General features: G+C 39.4%; 1 pseudogene; it reads left to right on the forward strand.

Annotated features, from left to right (window-relative positions):
* On the forward strand, nucleotides 1–27,835 carry LOC147434075 (uncharacterized; annotated as a pseudogene).
* The last annotated feature ends 50 nt before the right edge of the window (nucleotides 27,836–27,885 follow it).

A 27,885-nucleotide genomic window follows, 5' to 3' on the forward strand; every position in this document is an offset into this window, starting at 1 on the left:
ATGCCTAATGAGCCCAAACCGTCTGTGGCTATTGCACAGCAAATAAGTATTGCTCTAAAGGAGTATGAAACAGCTAGAAATAAGCGCAAGGCAAGTGCTCAAGGAGTTCCAGTAAGCAGGTCTGGAAGCCTCCGCTGCTTATAGGTTTGTAGCTGAAGCAGTGAGTCTTAAGAATAACCCAACGTATGTGTCAGAGAAATTATTTGCTATGCTGTTGGCCAAGATACTGGATCCACAAGTCCATATCAACCTTTGTCAAATACTCTCGCATAATGTACTTCAACTGACTGCCAAGCTGAAATCTCAAACTGTTTTCAAGGCATGGTATGTTTGGCAATTCTTGTATTGGGTTACTGCTGCAGATGTTAATGAGCAGGTAAAGCAGGCTTGGAGTGAGCATCCCATTTTTGAACCAAAGAAGATTGAACTGTCCTCAGACGATGAAGACATAGACATTCAAACGATTTCCAATTACCTGAAAAGGAAAGCCACTACAGAGGAAGCTGGCAGTTCAAAGAAGCCAAGAATTACATTGACAAAAAGCAGTGAGTTCTTGAAGCAAATAGAAAGCCAGGTTAAGGCAGTGAGCACTGAGAAAGCTGAGAAAAGTAAAACTGAGCAGCAATTTACTCAGAAAACTGTGCCTGATCAGTCAGTTGTCAAACATACAGTTGCTACTGGCTCTGGGAAAGATCAGGTAAAGTCAGTCACTAAGGAGAAGGTACCAGACCAATCAGTGGACAAAGGCAAGAGTCAACTGGACAAAGGGAAAGGTCTAGCGTCCTCAACTTTCTCTGGAGAAGTTATTTCCATTTCTGGGAACCCTCTGCAATTGGTAAAAAAGGATAAGCTGCAGCAAATGCAAACTCAGAAATTGGGAGGGCATATTTTGTTCAGCACAAATGATTATGCTACTCTACCCTACGTGGCTCCTGTGGCAATATATGAACCTGTTGATTCTGATCCAACCAAGGTCAAAGACAGATGTTCAGTTTTGATATAGTCTTCTTGGAATACCATTGTCAGTTGTATGGGACAATTGGCGGAGGCTGCTGGATCAGAAGATGAAGTCAAAAAGCTTAAAGCTGACTTGGAAGAAGCACAGCATCAGATTGAAACACTCCAGAAAACCCAGGAAGTGCAGCACATACAACACAGGGTACTGGAAGCTCAATCAGAAAGGGCTCAGGAGTTGTTGAACAAAAAGTTAGCTAAAGCTGAGTCTGAAATTATGACCATGAAAAGTCAAAGGAATGAAGCACTGAGAGCTGCCGAGCGAGCTGAAACGATGCTCAGAATGAAGCGGGCAGAATTCAGAAAGCTGCTATTGCACCATACAGCTTTGAAGTGTTCGCTGACTGACAAATACATCTACAATAGCTTGTTTGAAATTTTAAACCCCGCAAGCAATGCTGTTTTTGACTTAGAAAATTTAAAGTCCTTGATGGAAAGTTTGCAGAGCGATTTGCAGGACAAGATGGGTGAGTTCAATAATGCTTTGATGAACCAAGCTATAATGGATTATATTGAGCAACAGACTTCCCCAGATGAGGATGGAGAAGATGAAGAAGATGAAGCTGAGGAGGATGATCAAGAAACTGGGCATACAAAGGATGATGATGATGCCCCACCACCATCTCCACCTCCAGGACCTGGTGCTGGTGGGACAAGGCCAGATGAAGGAGGCCAGTCACAGCCAGACCAGACTGCGGGTCAGCAGGAAGGACAGGAAAAAGAGCACCAGTCGGGTCATCAGCAGACTGAAGAGCAGCAACCCAGTAACACTGGGAATCATCTAACTGATCAGTCTCATCACAGCAGAGAGGCTAAAGGGAAAATGAAGGTTCAGGATGAGGGACCAGTGACTGATCATCCTCATTCACTGTAGCTCATTACTTTGAATAAGCAGCTGAGACATCAACAAGCCTCCATCACCAGACAATATCTGGAAGATGATGCTCTCTGGACTAATTTAGAAAGATTTCAAAGACTATATGTGGGAGCCAGGGAAATGGTAGACCATTGGAAATCCACTGCTTACCATGATAACGAAGTTTGTAGACTACCTACGCATCCCAGTACAATTCAGTTGTTGGAACGAGTTCCGGAATGGATACTCAATGCTGATGATAAAGTGGCAAACCCACACTCGCAAAGACAGTCTACTGCAGATTGTCGGTCTTTAGCTCTAGAACTGGAACTTCTGCTGGGTAACAAACCAACTTACCGCTGCATGAAGGATGTTAGGGTCCAACTCAAGGAAGTTCTGGTACAACTGCAAGTTTCCATAGGTGTTTTGGATTAGAGAGTGAAAGCCATTCTTGAGGACCAGACAGCCACTAGCAGAGGACCTCAAACGAGAATTTCAGTAGGAGCACAAGCAACTGCTCTCCGAACCTTATTCTAGCTAGTGAGAATCACTTGGAAGATGATGCAACAGGAGAACCAGGCTGTTCTCAATTTCTTGGAATTTGTGCTCGATTCTCCAGTTCTCTTGTATGTTGTTCCAGTAAGAGAAACTGAGCTACCAAGATTCTTTCTAGCGCTGTATCCTCAACATCAAGAACCAGTTGATCGACTCACATATTTTAAAATAATTGATGAGCTTCAGGATTGGTATGAGCGATCAACTGTGGAATGGAAGACTTGGCAGACATTGCTCAATGATGCTCTTCAAATCAATGACATTCAGGCAATGAAAGAAGAGCTACATAGGATTCAACTGTGTATGGGCCAGTGGAAGATTCAGGTCAGAGGATTGACTAGGATTACTAATTAGTTGCTACAGCTTACGGTCGAATCTTCCAAACTGCCTGAGAAAGACATTGAAGCAAAGCCGGGTCTAGCACCGCAGTACAGAGAGATGGCTGAGATCCATACTGCTTCGCATTGTCATAAGCTGGCCAGAACCAGACTGACCAAAGGCAGGCGTACACTCTATGATCTTGACACCAAAACCTATCATTCTCTCACACCTTATGAGGTAGAGATGACCACAGACCGGCGGGATCAGCTTGAGCAGGAGGCCATTTATCGACTGATTCAGAAGGAGAATGCTGGTGCTGAGACTTCCTAGGCACCGTCCCGGTCAAAGAGCAAAGGAAAAAGGAAGATGGTCCAATAGAAGGATACTGGGTAGTTCCATCTCAGAATTCAGTGGCGACTTTTCTTCTCAGCAGGTAGGGAGAGATGAGAGTTCTACCTTGGCCTGGTGAGAGCTCCACCTTGGCATTTTCCACTGCCTCCCGCAATCCTTAGTCCTTCTTGAACTCCTGCATCCCAACACCAGAACCAGACGATGGATTTTTCAGTCTCACATCAGCATCAGACGGGCATTTTTCAAAAAAATTGGAATCTTGCCAAAATTCAAGAAAGAAGGGAAGAATGTAGATGGCTGGATAATCACCATGCGGGAACGTGTTCTTAGAAGATGGGCATCGAATTACTTAGTAATTACTAGAGCAATTACTACAGTAAAACCGAAGTGTATAAATAGGACCCATTACATTATTATCGGGTTGGCAATTGTTATCACTTGTATTAGAGCTTTGAGCTACAATTGTACTTGAGCATCAGTGGCAGTATTGTCGGCTATACTTTCTCTCTGTAATCATATTCACTGTAATCTCAATCATGGTATATATTTCAGTGATACTTACTTCTCGACCAGTCTTCTGAATCTGAATGTGAATCTTATTCTAGTCTATAAGTCTGATTCTTAGTTCAGTATCCACATGTCAGTTTAGTCTCTGATTTCTGTCTAGTCTGCTGTTTGAAATCTTCCCACACTAGTAGCTGAAATCCTTCAGCACTGGAATTAGCTGTCTCAAGAGATCAGCTCCAATTCCAATCTACTCATCCCACAAACATTGTGTAAAATTACAAGTGTTATGATGGACAAGTGTTGAATGCACCTAACTTTAAACATGGTTAGAATGGCCAGGTGGTGGATCTAGAAGACACCAACAATTAGATCCACAGTTCAAGACTTTGTTATAATGTCCAAGTGGTGGATCTTTGATGCACCTACTTCCAATTCTTAGTCTAAATGGCAAAGTGGTGAATCTAGGATCTACTCATCCCACAAACATTGTGTAACATTACAAGTGTTATGATGGCCAAGTGTTCAGTGCACCTAACTTTAAGACATGCTTAGAATAGCCAAGTGGTGGATCTAGGGGACACCAACAATTGGATCCGCATTTCGAGCCTTCGTTATAATTTTCGAGTGGTGGATCATTGATGCACCTACTTCTTAATTCTTAGCCTAAATGGCCAAGTAGTGGATCTAGGATCTACTCATCCCACAAACATTGTGTAAAATTACAAGTGTTATGATGGCCAAGTCTTGAATGCACCAAACTTTAAGACATGATTAGAATGGCCAAGTGGTAGATATAGGAGACACCAAAAATTGAATCCACAATTCAAGCCATTGTTATAATGGCCAAGTGGTGGCTCTTTGATGCACCTACTTCCCAATTCTTAGTGTAAATGGCCAAGTGGTGGATCTAGGATCTACTCATCCCACAGACATTGTGTAAAATTACAAGTGTTATGATGGCCAAGTCTTGAATGCACCTAACTTTAAGACATGGTTAGAATGGCCAAGTGGTGGATCTAGTCACCAACAATTGGATTCACAAATTCAAGCCTTTGTTATAATGGCCAAGTGATGAGTCTTTGATGCAGCTACTTCCCAATTCTTAGTCTAAATGGCCAAGTGGTGGATTTAGGATATATTCATCCCACAAACATTGTGTAAAATTACAAGTGTTATGATGGCCAAGTGTTGAATGCACCTAACTTTAAACATGGTTAGAATGGCCAGGGGGTGGATCTAGAAGACACCAACAATTAGATCCGCAGTTCAAGACTTTGTTATAATGGCGAAGTGGTGAATCTTTGATGCACCTACTTCCAATTCTTAGTCTAAATGGCAAAGTGGTCGATCTAGGATCTACTCATCCCACAAACATTGTGTAACATTACAAGAGTTATGATGGCCAAGTGTTCAGTGCACCTAACTTTAAGACATGCTTAGAATAGCCAAGTGGTGGATCTAGGAGATACCATTAATTGGATCCGCATTTCAAGCCTTCGTTATAATTTTCAAGTGCTGGATCTTTGATGCACCTACTTCTTAATTCCTAGCCTAAATGGCCAAGCAGTGGATCTAGGATCTACTCATCTCACAAACATTGTGTAAAATTACAAGTGTTATGATGGCCAAGTCTTGAATGCACCAAACTTTAAGACATGGTTAGAATGGCCAAGTGGTGGATATAGGAGACACCAAAAATTGGATCCACAATTCAAGCCAATGTTATAATGGCCAAGTGGTGGCTCTTTGATGCACCTACTTCCCAATTCTTAGTGTAAATGGCCAAGTGGTGGATCTAGGATCTACTCATCCCACAGACATTGTGTAAAATCACAAGTGTTATGATGGCCAAGTCTTGAATGCACCTAAATTTAAGACATGGTTAGAATGGCCAAGTCGTGCATCTAGTCACCAAAAATTGGATTCACAAATTCAAGCCTTTGTTATAATGGCCAAGTGGTGGATCTTTGATGCACCTATTTCCCAATTCTTAATCTAAATAGCCAAGTGGTGGATCTAGGATCTACTCATCCCACAAACATTCTGTAAATTTACAAGTGTTATGATGGCCAAGTGTTGAATGCACCTAACTATAAGACATGGTTAGAATGGCCAAGTGGTGGATCTAAAGGACACCATCAATTGGATCCACAATTCAAGCCTTTGTTAGAATGCAGAAGTGGTGATCTAGTAGACAACAACAATGGGATCCATAATTCAAACCTTTGTTATAATGGCCAACTGGTGGATCTAGGATCTAATCATCCAACAAATATTGTGTAAAATTACAAGTATTATGATGAAAAAGTGTTGAATATACCTAACTTTAGGACCTGGTTAGAATGGCCAAGTGGTGGATCTAGGAGACACCAACAATTGGATCCACATTTCAAGCCTTTGTTAAATGGCCAAGTGGTGGATCTTTGATGCACCTAATTCCCAATTCTTAGTATAAATGGCCAACTGGTGAATTTAGGGATCTACTCATCACACAAACATTGTGTAAAATTACAAGTGTTAAATGAACATAACTTTAAGACATGGTTAGAATAGCCAAGTTGTGGATCTAGGAGACACCAACAATTAGATCCATAATTCAATCCTTTCTTATAATGGCCAAATAGTGGATCTTTGATGCACCTACTTCCCAAATCTCAGTCTAAATGTCCAAGTGGTGGATCTAAAATCTACTCATCCCACAAACATTGTGTAAACTTACAAGTATTATGATGGCTAATTCTTGAATGCACTTAACTTGATGACATGGTTAGAATGGCCAAGTGGTCGATTTAGGAGACACCAATGATTGGATCCACAACTCAAGCCTTTGTTATAATGGCCAAGTGGTGGATCTTTGATTCACCTACATCAAAATTCTTAGTGTAAATGACCAAGTGGTGGATCTAGGATCTACTGATCCTAGATACATTGTGTAAAATTACAAGTGTTATGATGGCCAAGTGTTGAATGCAACTAACTTTAAGACATAGTTGGAATGGCTAATTGATGGATCTAGGAGACACGATAAATTGGATCAACATTTCAAGCCTTCGTTATAATGGCCAAGTGGTGAATCTTTGATGCACTTACTTCCCAATTCTTAGTCTAAATGGCCAAGTGGTGGATCTAGTATCTACTGATCCCACAAACATTGTGTAAAATTACAAGTGTTATGATGGCCAAGTGTTGAATACACCTAACTTTAAAACATGGTTAGAATGGCCAGGTGGTGGATCTAGGAGACACAAACAATTAGTTCCACAATTCAAGCCTTTGTTATAATGGCCAAGTGGTGAATCCTTGCTACACCTACTTCCCAATTCTTAGTCTAAATGGCGAAGTGGTGGATCTAGCATCTACTCATCCCACGGACATTGGGAAAAAGTACAAGTGTTATGATGGCCAAGTGTTGAATGCACCTAACTTTAAGACATGGTTAGAATGGCCAAGTGGTGTATCTAAAGTACACCAACAATTGGATCCACAATTCAAGCCTTTGTTTGAAAGGGGAATTGGTGATCTAAGAGACTCCAACAATGGGATCCAGAATTCAAGCCTTTGTTATAATGGCCAAGTGGTGGGTTTTTGATACCCCTACTTTCGAATTCTTAGTCTTAATGGCCAAGTGGTGGATGTAGGATCTACTCTACCAACAAATATTGTGTAAAATTACAAGTATTATTATGGACAAGTGGTGAATGTACCTAATTTTAAGACATGGTTAGAATGGCCAAGTGGTGGATATAGGAGACACGAACAATTTGCTCCACATTTCCAGCCTTTGTTGTAATGGCCAAGTGGTGGATCTTTGATGCACCTACTTCCCAAATCTTAGTCTAAATGGACAACTGGTGGATTTAGGATCTAGTCATCACACAAACATTCTGTAAAATTACAAGTGTTATGATGTCCTAGTGTTGAATGCACCTAACTTTAAAACATGGTTAGAATAGCCAAGTGGTGGATCTAGGAGACACCAACAATTAGATCCAAAATTCAAGCCTTTCTTATAATGGCCAAATGGTGGATCTCTGATGCACCTTCTTCCCGATTCTTAGTCAAAATGGCCAAGTGGTGGATCTAAAGGACAAGTGGTGGATCTTGGATCTACTCATCCCACAAACATTGTGTAAACTTACAAGTATTATGATGGCTATGTCTTGAATGCACCTAGCTGTACGACATGGTTAGAATGGCCAAGTGGTCGATCTAGGAGACTCCAAGAATTGGATCCACAACTCAAGCTTTGTTATAATGCCCAAGTGGTGGATATTTGATGCACGTAGATCTCAATTCCTAGTCTAAATGACCAAGTGGTGGATCTAGGATCAACTTATCCTACAGACATTGTGTAAAATTACAAGTGTTATGATGGCCAAGTGTTGAATGCACCTATCTTTAATACATGGTTAGAATTGCCAAGTGGTGGATCTAGGAGACACGATAAATTGGATCCACATTTCAAGCCTTCATTATAATCTCCAAGTGGTGAATCTTTGATGTACCTACTTCCCAATGCTTAATCTAAATGTCCAAGTGGTGGATATAGGATCTACTCATCTCACACATTGTGTAAAATTTTCAGTGTTATGATGGCCAAGTCTTGAATGCACCAATTGTTAAGACATGGTTAGAATGGCCAAGTGGTGGATATAGGAGACACCAACAATTGGATCCACACTTCAAGCCATTGTTATAATGGCCAAGTGGTGGATCTTTGATACACCTACTTTCCAATTCTCAGTGTAAATGGCCAAGTGGTGGATCTAGGATCTACTCATGTAAAATTACAAGTGTTATGATGGCCAAGTCTTGAATGCACCTAACTTTAAGACATGGTTAGAATGGACAAGTGGTGGATCTAGTCACCAACAATGGGATTCACAAATTCAAGACTTTGTTATAATGGCCAAGTGGTGGATCTTTGATGCACCTACTTCCCAATTCTTAATTTAAATGGCCAAGTGGTGGATCTAGGATCTACTCATCCCACAAACATTTTGTAAAGTTAAAAGTGTTATGATGGCCAAGTGTTGAATGCACCTAACTATAAGAGATGGTTAGAATGGCCAAGTGGTGGATCTAAAGGACACAAGCAATTGGATCCACAATTCAAGCCTTTGTTAGAATGGAGAAGTGGTGATCTAGGAGACACCAACAATGGGATCCACAATTCAAGACTTTGTTATAATGGCCAAGTGATGGATCGAGGATCTAGTCATCCAACAAACATGATGGACAAGTGTTGAATATACGTAACTTTAAGACCTGGTTAGAATGGCCAAGTGGTGGATCTAGGAGATACCAACAATTGGATCCACATTTCGAGCATTCGTTAAATGGCCAAGTGGTGAATCTTTGATGCACCTAATTCCAAATTCTTAGTGTAAATGGCCAACTGGTGAATTTAGGGATCTACTCATCACACAAACATTGTGTAAAATTACAAGTGTTATGATGTCCTAGTGTTGAATGCACCTAACTTTAATACATGGTTAGAATAGCCAAGTTGTGGATCTAGGAGACACCAACAATTAGATCCACAATTCAAGCCTTTCTTATAATGACCAAATGGTGGATCTCTGATGCACCTACTTCCAAATTCTCAGTTTGAATGGCCAAGTGGTGGATCTTGGATCTACTCATCCCACAAACATTGTGTAAACTTACAAGTGTTATGATGGCTAATTCTTGAATGCACTTAACTTTACGACATGGTTAGAATGGCCAAGTGGTCGATTTAGGAGACACCAATAATTGGATCCACAACTCAAGCCTTTGCTATAATGGCCAAGTGGTGGATCTTTGATGCACCTACATGACCAAGTGGTTATCCTAGAGACATTGTGTAAAATTACAAGTGTTATGATGGCCAAGTTTTGAATGCAAATAACTTTAAGACATGGTTAGAATGGCCAAGTGGTGGATCTTAAGTACACCAACAATTGGATCCACAATTCAACCCTTTGTTTGAATGGCGAAGTGGTGATCTAAGAGACTCCAACAATGGGATCCACAATTCAAGCCTTTGTTATAATGGCTAAGTGGTGGGTTTTTGATACCCCTACTTTCCAATTCTTAGTCTGAATGGCCAAGTGGTGGATGTAGGATCTACTCAACCAACGAATATTGTGTAAAATTACAAGTATTATTATAGCCAAGTGGTGAATATACCTAATTTTAAGACATGGTTAGAATGGCCTAGTGGTGGATATAGGAGACACGAACAATTGGATACACATTTCAAGCCTTTGTTATAATGGCCAAGTGGTGGATCTTTGATGCACCTACTTCCCAAATCTTAATCTAAATGGCCAACTGGTGGATTTAGGATCTACTCATCACACAAACATTGTGTAAAACTACAAGTGTTATGATGTCTATATTTGAATGCACCTAACTTAAAAACATGGTTAGAATAGATAAGTGATGGATCTAGGAGACACCAACAATTAGATCCACAATTCAAGCCTTTCTTATAATGGCCAAATGGTGGATCTCTGATGCACCTTCTTCCCAATTCTTAGTCTAAATGGCAAAGTGGTGGATCTCGTATCTACTCATCCCACAAACATTGTGTAAACATACAAGTATTATGATGGCTATGTCTTGAATGCACCTAGCTTTACGACATGGTTAGAATGGCCAAGTGGTTGATCTAGGAGACACCAAGAATTGAATCCACAACTCAAGGTTTGTTATAATGGCCAATTGGTGGATATTTGATGCACCTACATCCCAATTCTTAGCCTAAATGACCAAATTATGGATCTAGGATCGACTTATCCTACACACATTGTGTAAAATTACAAGTGTTATGATGGCCAAGTGTTGAATGCACCTAACTTTAAGACATGGTTAGAACTGCCAAGTGGTGGATATAGGAGACACGATAAATTGAATCCACATTTCAAGCCTTCATTATAATGGCCAAGTGGTGAATCTTTGATGCACTTACTTCCCAATTCTTAGTCTAAATGGCCAAGTGGTGGATATAGGATCTACTCATCCCACAAACATTGTGTAAAATTACAATTGTTATGATGGCCAAGTGTTGAATGCACCTAACTTTAAAACATGGTCAGAATGGCCAGGTGGTGGATCTAGGATACACCAACAATTAGATTCACAATTCCAGCCTTTGTTATAATGGCCAAGTGGTAGATCTAGAATCTACTCATCCCACAAACATTGTGTAGCATTACAAGTAGTATGCTGGCCAAGTGTTGAATGCACCTATCTTTAAGACATGGTTAGAATGGCCAAGTGGTAGATCTAAAGTACACCAACAATTGGATCAGCATTCGAAGCCTTCGTTATAATTTCCAAGTGGTGGATCTTTGATGCTCCTTCCTCCCAATTGTTAGTCTCATTGGCCAAGTGGTGGATCTAGGATCTACTCATCCCACAAACATTGTGTGAAACTACAAGTGTTATGATGGCCAAGTGGTGGATCTAGGATCTACTCATCCCACAAACATTGTGTGAAACTACAAGTATTATGATGGCCAAGTTTTGAATGCATCTAACTTTAAGACATGGTTAGAATGGAAAGTGGTGGATATAGTAGACACCAACATTTGGATCCACAAATTCAATCCTTTGTTATAATGGCCAAATGGTGGACCTTTGATTCACCTACTTCCCATGTAAGATCCCCAACCCGCCTACACCAAAATTGGGATGGGATCCTTGACAGGTCTCTAGGCCTTGTAAAAATCGGAATCTCTAAACAAGAAAAATCCAAGGAATAGACCTGTACCATTGACAATGGCTTGGATCTATAGCCTTAGAAGCAGACCTAGTCCTGTCTCGCAGCGGAAACGGGATAACATACTAACAATCCCAAAAGTCTTTCGGCCCTATAACTTCCACATATTGGGCTAAGGTATCCTCAACCAACGCTTTTTTCCCTCTAACATATATGAGGGCACAGCCGTTGGTGGACTCCTCTCCAAGTGAAGAAGTTTTCTAAACATTTTAGTGCACAGGGATGGATAGTTACCTGACTAATCACGTCCACTCGTCCATGATTGACTACCTTAGTCAATCCCCACTTACCACCCGGCATTCACACATGATTCATTTATCTTACTATCACATTGTTTTAAACATTTAAAATAATGGTTTCTTTTAACGTTTCATCACAGTAATTTCTTGAAGATAGCATTGAAAGCATTCCCTTAGAAAACAGACATCTTTAAACTTAAGACAGGGTACTATCAATCAAAACATTGTCCATAATAACCATGACTAGTACCCTTCTTGTCTCAAGACCACCTAAGGGTGAAAAACGGCACCCATTTCTTATTCAAATCCGGAGTGGATAAACCCCCACCCAAGGTTCCGGGTGCCCATACACCAAACCAGTTGCCCATACAACCGGGCGGCTCCCCTAGCACAAAAACAGTATCCTAACTTATGTAGAAACATCAAGACATGACACGGAGTAGAAACTCATCGTTCATAGGGGTAACCGACTTAATCGTGGCTAGAAAGCCAATCATTATCATCAATTTATATAAAGGAGTCGGAGGTGTCTTGAGACAAGCTGTTTTAAGGCTGATCAAACATATCTTTCATAATTCAACCAGTTTTAACCCAAACAATTCTTTCCTATATTATAAACAATGCACATTGGAAGTTACCTTCCGTTTTCAGCCAGTTTATCCTTCTTACGTATGCAATGCTAACTTATAAAATAACTTAAACTAATTAAAGACTTAATTAAACAATGGGACACCCACCTGGGATTGATTGGCCATCTGCTGCTGCGCTGGCGCCTGAAGACTCCTCCGTAGGCCTACTACTAGGCCCGGCTTCGTCGTCGTACGACGCTCTAGTTTGTTTTGGAGCTATGTCCTCATCATCAAATGTAGGATTTGCTCGTGTTCTTTTTGGTGACATAACTTCTTATTCTTATAAAAAGTACGTCTAATCATTAGGTAGATAATTCAAAATCTGGACTTATCCTTTGTATTCAATCGTAACCCATCCAAGGTTAAATTTATAGTCTTAGTTGATAAATTCTTGACCTAGTAACTTCTTATTTGTCTATATAGGCATCATAACTTTTTCCACCGCTTCTCTAAGGGTTTTCTAAGCTCTCCTATCTTTCTTATAATTTTCTATATCTTTTTCCTAATTTTTCCATCGACTTTTAAGCTAATAATCTACTTATTTCAGGCTCAATATTTATTGTATTTAAATTCTCTTAAAGATTTCACTTTCTCAAGTTGATATCATAGGTTTACACTTACTATAATTTTCCTAAAAACTTTTGACCACAAGGTCTAGTTATTTTAATTAATCATTCGCTAAAAATAGGACTTTTGGTCAATTATAATTTCTAATCTCACCAATTAACCATGGTATAATTACCACAAGTAGATAAGAATATTTTTGACCTCTGGTAATTATCTTATTATTTTCTAACTTAATTATATAATTTTCATCTTCAATTTTTAGCTAAAATTTAAATAATTTGACTTAGATAAATATCTATACTACTTTTCTAACCTTGGCATAATTATCACGGCCTCTTGACCCTATAATACAGCTCTGATAAATAGCATATAATTAAATCACATGATTTACTAATTTCCCCCTTTACTTTTTAGTTAAAACCAATATAATTTGGCTTGGATAAATATCTATACTACTTTTCTAACCTTGGAATAATTATCACGGCCTCTTGACCCTATAACACAACTCTAATAAATAGCATGTAGTTATAGCACATGATTTACTAATTTCCCCCTTTACTTTTTAGCTAGAAACAGTATAATTTGACTTAAATAAATATCTATACTACTTTCCTAACCTTGGCATAATTATCAAGGCCTCTTGACCCTATAATACAGCTCTACAAAATAGCATGTAATTATAACACATGATTTACTAATTTCTCCCTTTACTTTTTAGCTAGAAATAGTATAATTTGACTTAAATAAATATCTATACTACTTTTCTAACCTTGTCATAATTATCATCGCCTCTTGACCCTATAATAGAGCTCTAAAAAATAGCATGTAATTATAACACATGATTTACTAATTTTCCCCTTTAATTTATCCCTAAAAACAACGTAATTTCACTAAGATAATTAGTTAAACTAATTATCTGAGAATAGAATAATTATCACGGATTTTATAACTTTTAATTAACCTACAATAAATAACTCAATTCAATTTGAACCTATTTATTAATTTTCCTTATTTTAATTGTCCAAAAAATAGAGTAATTCTGCTTAAGTAATTAGCTAGATTAATTTTCTGGGCTTCTCCTAATTTTCACGAATTTTTGAACACCTAATTAACCACTGATAATTATAAAGAAGTGTTTAAATTCCATTTACTAATTTTCCCTATTAAAATTTCTCAAAAAACATAGTATTTTATCTAAATTAAATAGCTAAATTCTTTTTCGGAACTTCCCCTAATTATCATAGGTACTTAAACACTTTATTAACCACTGATAATTATATGAAAGAATTTAAATTCCATTTACTAATTTCCCCTATTAAAATTGCTCAAGAAACAGGATATTTTAGCTAAAATAATTAACTAAATTATTTTTCTGACCTTTTCCTAATTATCACGGATTATTGAACACCTAATTAACCACTGATAATTATATGGAAGCATTTACATTCCATTTACTAATTTCCCCTATTAAAATGTCTCAAAAAACAGGGTATTTTAGCTAAATTCATTATCTTAAATAACTTTCTAAACTTCTCCTAATTATCACGGGTTACTGAACATCTAATTAACCACTGATAATTATATGGAATCATTTGAATTCCATTTATTAATTTCCCCTATTAAAATTATTCAAAAAATAGAGTAATTATTCTTAATTAATTATCTAGATTAATTATCTAAGATTCTCCTAATTATCACAGGTTTCTTAACACCTAATTAACCACTGATAAATATATCACAACAATTGAAATCAATTTAATAATTTCCTCTATTTAAATTGGTCAAAAAACAGAGTAATTCTACCTAATTAATTAGCTAGATTCATTATCTGAGCTTTTCCTAATTTTCAAGTGTTTCTTAACACCCAATTAACCACTGATAAATATATTATAGAAATTGAAATCAATTTACTAATTTCCCCTATTTAAATAGCTCAAAAAAAAGAGTAATTAGGCATAATTAATTAGCTAGATTCATTATCTGAGCTTTTCCTAATTATCGTTGGTTCCTTACCACCCATTTAACCACTGATAAATATATCACAACATTTGAAATTCATTTACTAATTTCTCCTATTAAAATTGTTCAAAAAATAGAGTACTTATGCCTAATTAATTAGGAAAACTTCTCAGAAAATTATAGGATAATTTTCCTAGATTAATAACTGTCTAATGTATCTCTGATAATTACTTCAATTTAATATAATCCTAATTAATATTTTTATCATTAATTCATGGTTAATTTGGCTAATTTCTGCCTGAATATGATAGGATAAATAATCATCTTAGTATTACTAAGCTTAATTATAATAATCAACAGAGATTAATTAATTTAAAGAGGTTTAAGGAGTATGCATAGGCCTAATATTTGATTTATTAGCAATTTATCTTAATCTAACCTTACTAATTAAGAAGGATTAGGTTAATTACCGTTAGGGTTAATCAATTAGAGATTAAACTCTAATGATTTCTGCGTAGTGTTCTCTCTAGATGAGAGAGAGAGTAGCAAGACTCCGAGTCTGTGTAAAATGTGAAGCTAGGGATCCTATTTATAGTTTTCTGGCACTCATAAGCTCTCACCGGGTGAAAAAGGCAGTTGCTTGAAGTTCAAGCAGCCCCCAACAAGTCAAAAAACGACCCCTACTGCTAAATGAGTCCCTGGCAGGTCAGTGATGACCCTCCCATTACCTGCCAGCTTTTAAAATGTCAATTTTGCTATAATTTGACCTATTTTTGCTTAATTGGTAAATATCTTGTAAATATCTGGGAGACCTTTAATAAAGTCTATGCAAAAATGATTATTGTAACCCTTCAATTTTTGTATTTTACTCAATTCATAGTGTAAACTTCCAGGGGTCATAACTATGCCAGTTTTTATCGGAATTCAATTCTGAAAATTTCTAGCCCGGGGTTTACTGTGCTTAAGATTCCAAAAATACCAATATTTTCCATGGTCGGACAATTCTACATTGCTTTTCCAATAATCATATCAGTTTGATTAAGCTTATACAACCTTTAAGGTTTCAGAAACTGGAAACCTTACATCCCAATTCGTAATCAAAATAGCCAAGTGGTGAATCTAGGATCTACTCATCCCACAAACATTGTGTAAAGTTACAAGTGTTATGATGGCCAAGTGTTGAATGCACCTAACTATAAGACATGGTTAGAATGGCCAAGTGGTGGATCTAAAGGACACCAACAATTGGATCCACACTTCAAGCCTTTGTTAGAATGGCAAAGTGGTGATCTAGGAGACACCAACAGTGGGATCCACAATTCAAGCCTTTGTTATAATGGCCAAGTTGGTGCATTTTTGATACACCTACTTTCCAATTCTTATTCTAAATGGCCAAGTGGTGGATCTACGATCCACTCATCCAAAGAATATGGTGTAAAATTTCAAGTATTATGATGGCAAGTGTTGAATGTACTTAACTTTAAGACATGGTTAGAATGGCCAAGTGGTGGATCTAGGAGACACCAACAGCTGGATCCACATTTCAAGCCTTCGTTATAATGGCCAAGTGGTGGATCTTTGATGCACCTACTTCCCAATTCTTAGTCTAAATGGCCAATTGGTGGATTTAGGATCTACTCATCACACAAACATTGTGTAATATTACACGTGTTATGATGTCCTAGAGTTGAATGCACCTAACTTTAAAACATGATTAGGATAGCCAAGTTGTGGACCTAGGAGACACGAACAATTAGATCCACAATTTAAGCCATTTTTATAATGGCCAAATGGTGGATCTCTGATGCACCGACTTTCCAATTCTTTGTTTAAATGGCCAAGTGGTGGATCTAGGATCTACTCATTCCACAAATATTATGTAAAGTTACAAGTATTATGATGGCTATGTCTTGCATGCACCTAACTTTACGACATGGTTAGAATGGCTAAGTGGTCAATCTAGGAGACACCAAGAATTGGATTCACAACTCAATCCTTTGTTATAATGGCCAAGTGGCGGATCTTTGATGCACCTACATCCCAATTCTTACTCTAAATGACCAAGTGGTGGATCTATGATCTATTTATCCTACGAACATTGTGTAAAATTACAAGTCGTATGATGGCTAAGTGTTGAATGCACCTGACTTTATCACATGGTTAGAATTGCGTAGTGGTGGATCTAGGAGACACGTTAAATTGGATCCACTTTTCAAGATTTCGTTATAATGGCCAAGAGGTTAATCTTTGATGCACGTACTTCTCAATTCTTTGTCTAAATGGCCAAGTGGTGGATCTAGGATTTACTCATCCCACAACATTGTGTAAAATTACAAGTGTTATGATGGCCAAGTGTTGAATTCACCTAGCTTTAAGACATGGTTAGAATTGCCAAGTGGTAGATCTAGGAGACACCAACAATTGGATCCACATTTCAAGACTTTATTATAATGGCCAAGTGGTGAATCTTTGATGCACCTACTTTTCAATTTTTAGTCTAAATGGCCAAGTGGTGGATCTATGATCTACTCATCCCAAAAACATTGTGTAAAATTACAAGTGTTTTTTTGGCCAAGTCTTGAATGCACCTAAGTTTAAGACATGGTTAGAATGACCAAGTAGAGGATCTAGGAGACATCAACAATTGGATCCACAAATTCAAGCAATTGTTAAAATGGCGAAGTGGTGATGCACCACTTCCCAATTCTTAGTATGTCAAAGTGGTGGATCTAGGATCTACTCATCCCACAAACATTGTGTAACATTAAAAGTGTTATGATGGCCAAGTGTTGAATGCACTTAACTTTAAGACATGGTTAGAATGGCCAAGTGGCCGATCTTGGAGACGCCAACAATTGGATCCGCATTTCAAGCCTTCGTTATAATTTCCGAGTGGTGCATCTTTGATGCATTTACTTCTCAAATCTTTGTCGAAATAGCCAAGTGGTGGATCTAGGATCTACTCATCCTACAAACATTGTGTAAAATTACAAGTGTTATGATGGCCAAGTCTTGAATGCACAGAACCTTAACACTAGAATGGTAACATGACACTTTTATGTCCTGTTAAGTGACCATTTTTCTTGAATTATTTGAAGAGTATGAAAATGAATTTCTAGGTGCTATATATCCACAAAGTTGCCTTATGAGCTGAAAAAAACTTAGCATTTTTTTTGGAGTATCGATCTCACCAGTAACCTTACTCGTGCACAACATTTTTGAACCTAAACTGTGTGAAAAAACGGGTCCTGTTTTTGGCTTTTTTCCAATTTTTGTCAACTATACCACTCTAAACTTCATGTTTGTGAGGTTTAGATGGCTAGAGGTTAGGCCTTCATAGTTCTCAATATGTTTTGATGCTTGTAGGGAGAGCTAAGTGTTAAAATTGAAAGTTATGACCAATTTACAAGAATTGCATAATCCTGTTTTTTATCCAAAATTAGCACTTTTATGATTTTTTTGGTGGCTTTCTTGATATGCAAATTCAATTTTGATTGTGTAAGTGTAATGTATAGCATAAAGCTAATCTTCCTTGAGTTTTGGGGGACCTTATATGCTATATTGCATAATATATGATGATGGTTGAGTTTTTTGATTGCTGAAGAATACGATACATTTTAGAGTAGCAAGTATAACTTTCTCAATATTGCTAGTTTCTTAGGCCAATTGTGTGTATTTTGTAGGTAGTAACCATATCTAATCATAGACTATAAACTTGGCTAGATATTGAGTAGTTTCTATGGGTTTCTAGAGGTCATAATGCTAAACCGACTTTTTTCATGTTTGTTGTATTTAGCACTTTATCATTGCCCCCAAGGTTCCAATTGTAAGAGATCCATTATCCTTTTGACATGCTCCATGGCTCCTTTTGGATCCAAAGGCCCAAAGGGAACTAAGAAAACATGTATATAGTATCTGTATTGAGCGTGACTATAGAAACTTTGATGATAGGTCCGCAGAATGGCAAAAATGCAACTTTTTTCTACCTATTGTTTTTGCCCAGAAAAACAATAGTGAGGTAAAAGAAACCATATGTTTTGGTCACCAACCCATTGAAGTTAACGGGATGTCCTACAAAAATACCCACTCTTATTTATATGCAATCAACCGTAAGAAATTGCTGTTTTGGGCAAAATGCACTGGTCCATCAACTTTCGAGGCTTGTAGTGACCAAGGGATGACAAAAATTACAAGTTTCTCATTTTTTCCATATGTAGTAGTTATTGAACTATAAGCTCATGAAAGGATTTTTCAAAATGAGTGGATCTACTATGGTTTTGGAAATTTTTCCCAAAACCCTGAAAGGACACTTTTATGTCCTATTAGGTTACCATTCTAGTGTTAAGACGTGGTTAGAATGGCCAAGTGGTGGATCTAGGAGATACCAAGAATTGGATCCACAACTCAGGCCTTTGTTATAATGGCCAAGTGGTAGATCTTTGATGCACCTACTTTCCAATTCTTAGTCTAAATGGCCAAGTGGTGGATCTACGATATACTCATCCCACAAATTGTGGAAAATTACAAGTGTTATGATGGACAAGTCTTGAATGCACCTAACTATAAGACATGATTAGAATGGCTAAGTGGTGGACCTAGGAGACACCAACAATTGGATCCTCAATTCAAGCCATTGTAATAATTTCCAAGTGGTGGCTCTCTGATGGACCTTCTTCCCAATTCTTAGTCTAAATGGCCAAGTGGTGGATCTAGTATCTACTCATCCCACAAACATTGTGAAAAATTACAAGTGTTATGATGGCCAAGTGTTGAATGCACCTAAATTTAAGACATGGTTAGAATGGCCAACAATTGATGGATCTAGGAGACAAAAACAATTTGATCCACATTTCAAGCCTTTGTTACAATGGCCAAGTGGTGGTTAGAATGGCCAATTGATTGATCTAGGAGACACCAACAATTGGATCAGCATTTCAAGCCTTCCTTGTAATTTCCACGTGGTGGATCTTTGATGCACCTACTTTCACAATTCTTAGTCAATGGCCAAGGGGTGGATCTAGGATCTACTCATCCCACAAACATTGTGTAAAATTACAAGTGTTATGATGGCCAAGTGTTGAATGCACCTAACTTTAAGACATGGTTAGAATGGCAAAGGAAACACCAACAATTGGATCCACATTCAAGCTTTCGTTATTATGGTTAAGTGGTGGTTCTTTGATGCACCTACTTCTCAATTCTTAGTCTACATGGCCAAGTGGTGGATTTAGGATCTACTCATCCCACAAACATTGTGTAAAAAAGTACATGTGTTATGATGGCCAAGTGTTGAATGCATCTAGCTTTAAAACATGGTTAGAATGGCCAGGTGGTGGATCTAAGAGACACCAACAATTAGATCGACATTTCAAGCCTTTGTTATAATGGCCAAGTGGTGGATCTTTGATACACCTACTTCCCAATTCTTAGTATAAATGACCAAGTGGTGGATCTAGTATCTACTCATCCCACGACATTGTGAAAAATTACAAGTGTTATGATGGACAAGTGTTGAATGCACCTAACTTTAAAACATGGTTAGAATGGCCAAGTGGTGGATCTAGGAGACAAAAAAATTTGGATCCACATTTCAAGCCTTTGTTACAATGGCCAAGTGGAGGATCCTTGATGCACCTACTTCCCAATTCTTAGTATCAATGGCAAAGTGGTGGATCTAGGATCTACTCATGTCACAAACATTGTGTAGCATTACAAGTGTTATGCTGGCCAAGTGTTGAATGCACCTAATTTTAAGACATGGTTAGAATGGCGAAGTGGTCGATCTAGGAGACACCAACAATTGGATCAGCATTTCAAGCCTTCCTTGTAATTTCCAAGTGGTGGATCTTTGATGCACCTACTTCCCAATTCTTAGTATAAATGGCCATGTGGTGGATCTAGGACCTACTCATCCCACAAACATTGTGTAAAATTACAAGTGTTATGATGGCTAAGTGTTCAATGCACTTAGCTTTAAGACATGGCTAGAATGGAAAAGGAGACACAAACAATTGGATCCACATTTCACGCCTTCATTATAATGGCCAAGAGGTGGATCTTTGATGCACTTACTTCTCAATTCTTAGTCTAAATGGACAAGTGGTGGATTTAGAATCTACTCATCCCACAAACATTGTGTAAAATTACAAGTGTTATGATGGCCAAGTGTTGAATGCACCTAATTTTGAAACATGGTTAGAATGGAAAGGTGGTGGATCTAGGAAACACTAACAATTAGATCCACAATTTAAGCCTTTGTTATAATGGCCAAGTGGTGGATCTTTGATACACCTACTTCCCAATTCTTAGTCTAAATGGCCAAGTGGTGGATCCAGTATCTACTCATCCAACAAACATTGTGAAAAATTACAACTGTTATGATGGCCAAGTATTGAATGCACCTAAATTTTTAACACATGGTTAGAATGGCCAAGTGGTGGATCTAGGAGACACCAACAACTGGATCCACATTTTAAGCCTTTGTTATAATAACCGAGTAGTGGATCTTTGATGCAAATGCTTTCCAATTCTTAGTGAAAATGACAAAGTGGTGGATCTAGGATCTACTCATGCCACAAATATTGTGTAACATTACAAGTGTTATGATGGCCAAGTGTTGAATTCACCTAATTTTAAGACATGGTTAGAATGGCCAAGTGGTGGATCTAGGAGACACCAACAATTGGATCCGCATTTCAAGCCTTCAGTATAATTACCAAGTGGTGGTTCTTTGATGCACCTACTTCCTAATGCTTAGTCTAAACAACCAAGTGGTGTATGTAGGATCTACTCATCCCACAAACATTGTGTAAAATCACAAGTGTTATGATGGCCAAGTCTTGAATGCACCTAACTTTAAGACATGGTTTTAATGGCCAAGTGTTGGATCTTAAAGACAAAACCTGTTGGATCCACAATTCAAGCCATTGTTATAATGGCCAAGTTGTGGCTCTTTGATGCACCTACTTCCCAATTCTTAGTTTAAATGACCAACTGATGGATTTAGGATCTACTCAACACACAAACATTATGTAAAATTACAAGTGTTATGATGTCCTAGTGTTAAATGCACCTAACTTCAAGAAATGGTTAGAATATCCAACTCATGGATCTAGAAAACCCCAGCAATTAGATCCACAATTCAAGGCTTTCTTATAATGGCCAAGTGGTGGAATTCTGATGCACCTATTTTCCAATTCTTAGTCTAAATGGAGAAGTGGTAGATCAAGGATCTACTCATCCCACAAACATTGTGTATAATTACAAGTTTTACTGCCAAGTGTTCAATGTACGTAACTTTAAGACATGGTTAGAATGTCCAAGTGGTGCATCTAGGAGACACCAACAATTGGATCCACCATTCAAGACTTTGTTATAATGGACAAATGGTTGATCTTTGATGCACCTACTTCTCCATTCTTAGTGTAAATGGCCAAGTGGTGGATCTAAGATCTACTCATCCCACAAAATTTTTGTAAAATTACAAGTGTTATGATGGCCAAGTGTTAAATGTGCCTACCTTTAAGACATGGTTAGAATAGCCAAGTTGTGGATCTAGGAGACACCAACAATTGGATCCACAATTCAAGCTTTTCTTATAATGGCCAAGTGGTGGATCTTTGATGCACCTACTTCTCAATTCTTAGTCAAAATGGCCAAGTGGTGGATCTAGGGTCTACTCATCCGAGAAACATTGTGTAAAATTAGAAGTGTTATGATGGATGCACCTAACTTTAAGACATTTTAAGAATGGCCAAGTGGCGGATCTAGGAGACACCAAAAATTGGATCCACAATTCAAGTCTTTGATATAATGGCCAAGTGGTGGAAATTTGATGCACTTACTTCTCAATTCTTAGTATAAATGGCCAAGTGGTGGATCTAGGATTTACTCATCACAGAGACATTGTGTAAAGGTACAAATGTTACGATGGCCAAGTGTCGAATGCACCTAACTTTAAGACATGGTTAGAATGGCCAAGTGATTGATTTAGGAGACACCAACAATTGGATCCACCTTTCAAGCCTTTTTTATAATGGCCAATTGGTAGATCTTTGATGCACCTACTTCCCAATACTTAGTCTAAATGGCAAAGTGGTGGATCTAGGATCTACTTGTGAGGTCCCCACCCCGCCGTATCAAATGACGGATCTGATGGTGAACTTGGTGGCCACTAGATCTATAGCGGAAGCAAACAAAGTGGTTCAAGGTTCAACTAGCAGACGATCTCTCATCACAAAGTGAGTCGAGTTTGAGCCTACAAGTAATGAGATCTAGCTCCACCTCGTAAGGGGAGCGTATTGTTGACGGGCGAGCGCCAATGACATGCATTGTGCTTCATTGGTGTGTACACATATTCTTTGTGTCTACGGGCTCTACTTGAGTTCCACTTTGTACGTCTATGAGTAGACTAGCCTAGATGCCTATTACATGCATTTACACTTTTGGACGGCCGCCCATTTTTAGAAGCTCTTTGTATATAACTCAATTGACAAGATGTGAAAGGGCATTCTTAGAAGAGCCAACTCTTGGAGAGCAAAGAGAGCTCAAGAGAGTGTGAGGTGAGTGTGGAGAAGAAGAAGAGGAGTGGCTATGGAGCTTGGAGCTTCCTCATACACATGTAGCTGACGTTTGGGGTTAATGGAAGCTAAGTCTCTCTACTTGCTCTTGTCTTTCATGCTTATGTGTGTTGTTGTTGCTTGATTAAGTCTTAATCTCCTCTTCTCTCTCAAGTTTCCCTCTTGTTGGAGCATTCTAGCTTCACATGTGTGCTAGATTAGAGTGTGTGTGTATATGTGTTGCATGCATTGATCTAATTAGGCTTTCGTGTGTGTGCTTAATGTGTGATTATAGTGTGTGTGCTTGAGATGAAAGCAAGGGAAGCATCAATGTCCTCATGTGTAGAGAGTTAGAGTGTAGGTTGAGTGTGTGTGTGTGTGTGTGTGTGTGTAGATCTAGCTTCCCGAGCTTTCCCTCTTCTATTCCCATGCTTTTCCCCTCTTCCTAGAGTCCTCAAGCTATCACATTTGGTGCATCCACGCCTCCATGCACTAGTCGGGTTCCGATCCACCGGATTGACATTATGTCGGTGGGTTGAGCTCTATTCTACGACCGCCAACATTGGCACCGTTGCCGGGGATCGAGCGCCTAAGCTAGAGGATCACCCATGTGATGGTTTGAGTTCACTAATCTTCATTAGGTTTTGGTTTATGGTTGTAGGAATGGTGGTAGGTTTTGATTTTGGTAGCATGTAGACTAATTTTGCGGTTTTTTCCTCTTTCTACACACTAATTTCTCACTAATCTACTAACAATTGAGCTTACACATGTATGGTTGTGCCTAATTAGAGGCAAGGTGTGCATGATTTTGGGTTGAAATCGTTGATGTTGGGTTGCAAATCATGCATTTGAGATTTGGTTGCTTGTAGGTGAAAACGCCGGATCCAGAGGTTCGCGTACACACACGGTGTGTAATCGTCATTTGGACTTGGATTCGATGCATTGATTATGGTCATGTAAGTGCTCTACATTCCTTGTGTGCATTGGTGGTTTGGTGTTTGGGATTTAGTGCTTTGTGTGCTCTCTGAAATCCGTTTGAATGCCAATTTTTTGATGTCGGATTTGTGTGATTTGGTCATCCATTTATTGGTATAAGCGTTGAGCATTCAAGTTGTGCAATTGGACATCCGGGAAAGTGTATTTGTGCTTGCAAAAACGCTGATTTGGTTTGTGCATTCAAGTAGTCAAGCACTTAGCGTTTTCTCTGAAATCGTCATTTGGAAAGTATGCTTTTGATGCCATATTGAGTTGTTTTGATTGTTTATGCATTTTGGTGCTACATTTGTGTTTTCGATATCGTATCAAAGTGATTTGGAAAGTTGTACTTCATTCGGATTTGATTTGGGTCGATTCAGGCCAAAAACGCTCAAAAAACGCAAAAAAACACTACAAGAATCTCGCCTTTTGCTACGATTTGGTATGATTCTTGGTGAGAATGCGTGTCTAAGTGAGCTTAAGGAGTTGCTTAATTTTCAAAAAAAATTCGGTGATTTTTTGGTATTTTTAAGACAATTTTTTGCCTCTTGAATGGCAAAAAAATCAATTAATTGACCAAAAAATGATGAAAATTTAGGCAAAATTGGGTAGCCGAATCCGGCGACGTATTTTTCACAAGCCTGAGACTTTCCCATATTTTTCGGGTTAAATTTTGCATTTTTCAGCTATTTGTTACGCCCTTGGGCAACTTTTTTTACTTTTTGGGATATTTTGGAAAATAAAAAAAGAAAAAAACACACACATACACACATCCACACACCCACACCCCATCTCTTCCTTCTCTTGCTTTCTTTTCATTTTGCCTTTTTACTTTGCTTTATTCTATTTACTTTTTATTTCTTTTTATTTTTATTTTCCTTTGTTTTATTTTATCTCATTTCTCTCATTTCATTCTATTTCTTTCTTTTTTATTCTTATTCTAAAAAAAACCAAAAAAAATCAAAAAATAAAAAGCATAGGGGAGCTCCTTAAAGGGAGCTCAACCCCCCAATAACCCCCCCTCTCCCAAGGCGTTGCCCCCCTCCTTAATTCCTCCCCCTCTCTTCCACTTTGTCCCCCCCCTCCCGCTTCCCCTTTTTAATATTGTACCCCCCCTTGTCAGTTGTCCTCTCTTCCACTTTGTCCCCCCCTTTTTAATATTGTACCCCCTCACTTGTCATCTCTTCCACTTTTTTCCCCCCTCACTTGTCCGCTGCCCCCTTTCACTTTGTCCCCTTATTTCAATGCCATGTAAAAGAAACCCCCTCCTCCTTTTAATTTGTGCATAGTGTCCCCTCTTATTTCAATAAGAGCAAAAATAGTGTCCCCTCTTATTTCAATAAGAGTAAAAAGACAAACCCCCTCCCAAATCACTTTCAATTCAAAAGAGAGATAGATGTTTTTTTTTCCTTAAGTTGCAAAAATGAAGAGTTTGTGGCCCAGAGGTTTTCCCACAAAAAAAAAGAGAAGCGAGATAGGAGAGAAGAGCAAGTTCCCGCGTCATGCAGTGAGAGGGAGATAGGGTGTACGTCCACGCAGCGAGAGAGAGAGATAGGAGCTTTTTTCACACATCGATGAGAGAGAGAGAGAGACTTCACACCCATTCGTCCACATATTCACTTGCACCTGCCTTCACTCGCATATATGCATTCACGCGCACACACGACCACTCGCACGCGGACACATACGCATCCGCGTTCGACAACTGACACACACGCGTGCCACGTTGTATATTCGCTTCGCACACACACGTTCACGCGCATCACCCCGCACATTCCGCACCGCACACCCCATTGACCCGATTGCCCGAGATTAGACATAGGAGCCCGACTAGAGACCGTGCACACGTCGAGAGTGCACTTTGCGTACACATGATGGCCATGAGGAGCCAGTGCTCCGAGTATATATTGCTCACGCTAATAGGCGAGCACAGAGGCCGACCCACTTACACAGACACACAGGGATACTTTTTTGTCCAGTGTCGTGCCTCCCTTGGCCCCACACAAACATTCTAGATAGTGCGAGTCCGTCCCGGCGACATCCTGGATGGCACATTTAGAGATGATTTTCGTGCCACTTACCTGGTCGACTATTCGATTAGGCGAGAGGAGATAGAGCTAGTACACGTAGACGACTGCTTTGAGGCATTCGACCACCCTGAGCAGGTTATATTACAGCGGGTAGGTCACCGAGTGATCTATACTGATAGTGCTCAACGTCGATATCAGTTAGAGTGTCGTGTATCCAGTCGACGCTTATCCAGAGATGTTGTGACACTAGTTGGCGAGCCTAGAGACAGATGCTACGAGAGCACCACAGGCACTGAGTTTTACTTTTTGACTTGTGGATTGCCATATGATCCTCGACCGACCCAGCGCTCTGCTTCGAGTAGGAGTCCCTCACCTCCTCTAGACATAGTGCCACCACCCAGGACACTCAGGAGACCACCGCCACGGTTCTCGTCACCTAGACCTGATTTGCTACCAGGCGTTTCGAGTTACCACAAGTCTAGAGCGATGCACACCTCGGTGAGTGCTAGTACTTTGCGTATCACTCATAGTGAGACTGAGAGCAAGAGCCCGCGAGCGACATATTTTAGGGAGTCTCCACCTCGACACCTTGCACCATCTAGAGACCTATCCCCGCCTCTGGTGAGACATATTAGAGACCATACGAGAGAGGCGATGATGACCCCAGCACCACCGTTGAGAGCGCCAGAGTTCGGGCACGGTAGACTACACATTGTAGATATGAGTGCCCCTAGATCACTGACCACTACGCTTCAGGCATCGCTTGAGGCTAGAGAGACCGCAGGTAGCACGATACAGATAGAGGGTCAGATTCTATGTATCATAGGCTAGTACCAGCGTGGTGTTGCCTTCTATGTTGATTTACATGACCACTTATATGTGCGGATGGCAGACCCACAACGACCACTTTCTTTACCTAGGCAGATTGTGAGAGTCTACACACAGGCCGATAGAGCAGTGCTTATTGATGAGCTTGGAGAGTAGTATCGCTCGATTGAGACCCTTGACTTCGATGATATTGAGCGAGCACACCCAGACAATCGCCTAGACACGCAGACACATCCTAGGCGAGTGGAGCTTCACAGAGTTGAGCAAACCATGACCTATCTAGACGAGCTCGGTCGTAGGTACAGACGCTTGTCGATTGGTGGATCTAGAGATCATTCAGCACACTTTCTTGCACATTTGATAAGAGATCCACGTAAGCGAGTTTATAGGGATACCGGCCACGCACTGTACATTTTGACTATAGGTCTACCCTACTCCCTTCGACTTAGGCATCACGACTTATGTTTACCCACGACGGCCATGCTAGCTCCACGGTTACCGAGAGATCCGAGTCCTCCAGTCACACCAATTGCGATATCACCACCTAGGCCTCCTTTGTTGCGATGTATTTTACCACCTTGGGAGAGGCCCGATGAGGATGACGCCTATCTTGACGAGCGAGTGACCGCACGAGAGAGAGCCGCTCAGGACACACCTATGCTTGAGCCTACATGAGAGCCTCTAAGGAGTGCTCCACGAGAGATAGCTCCAGCACCCCCGAGACT

Source organism: Adiantum capillus-veneris, chromosome 19 (genome assembly GCF_014529385.1).
Source record: "Adiantum capillus-veneris isolate H3 chromosome 19, ASM1452938v2, whole genome shotgun sequence".
NCBI lineage: Eukaryota > Viridiplantae > Streptophyta > Polypodiopsida > Polypodiales > Pteridaceae > Adiantum > Adiantum capillus-veneris.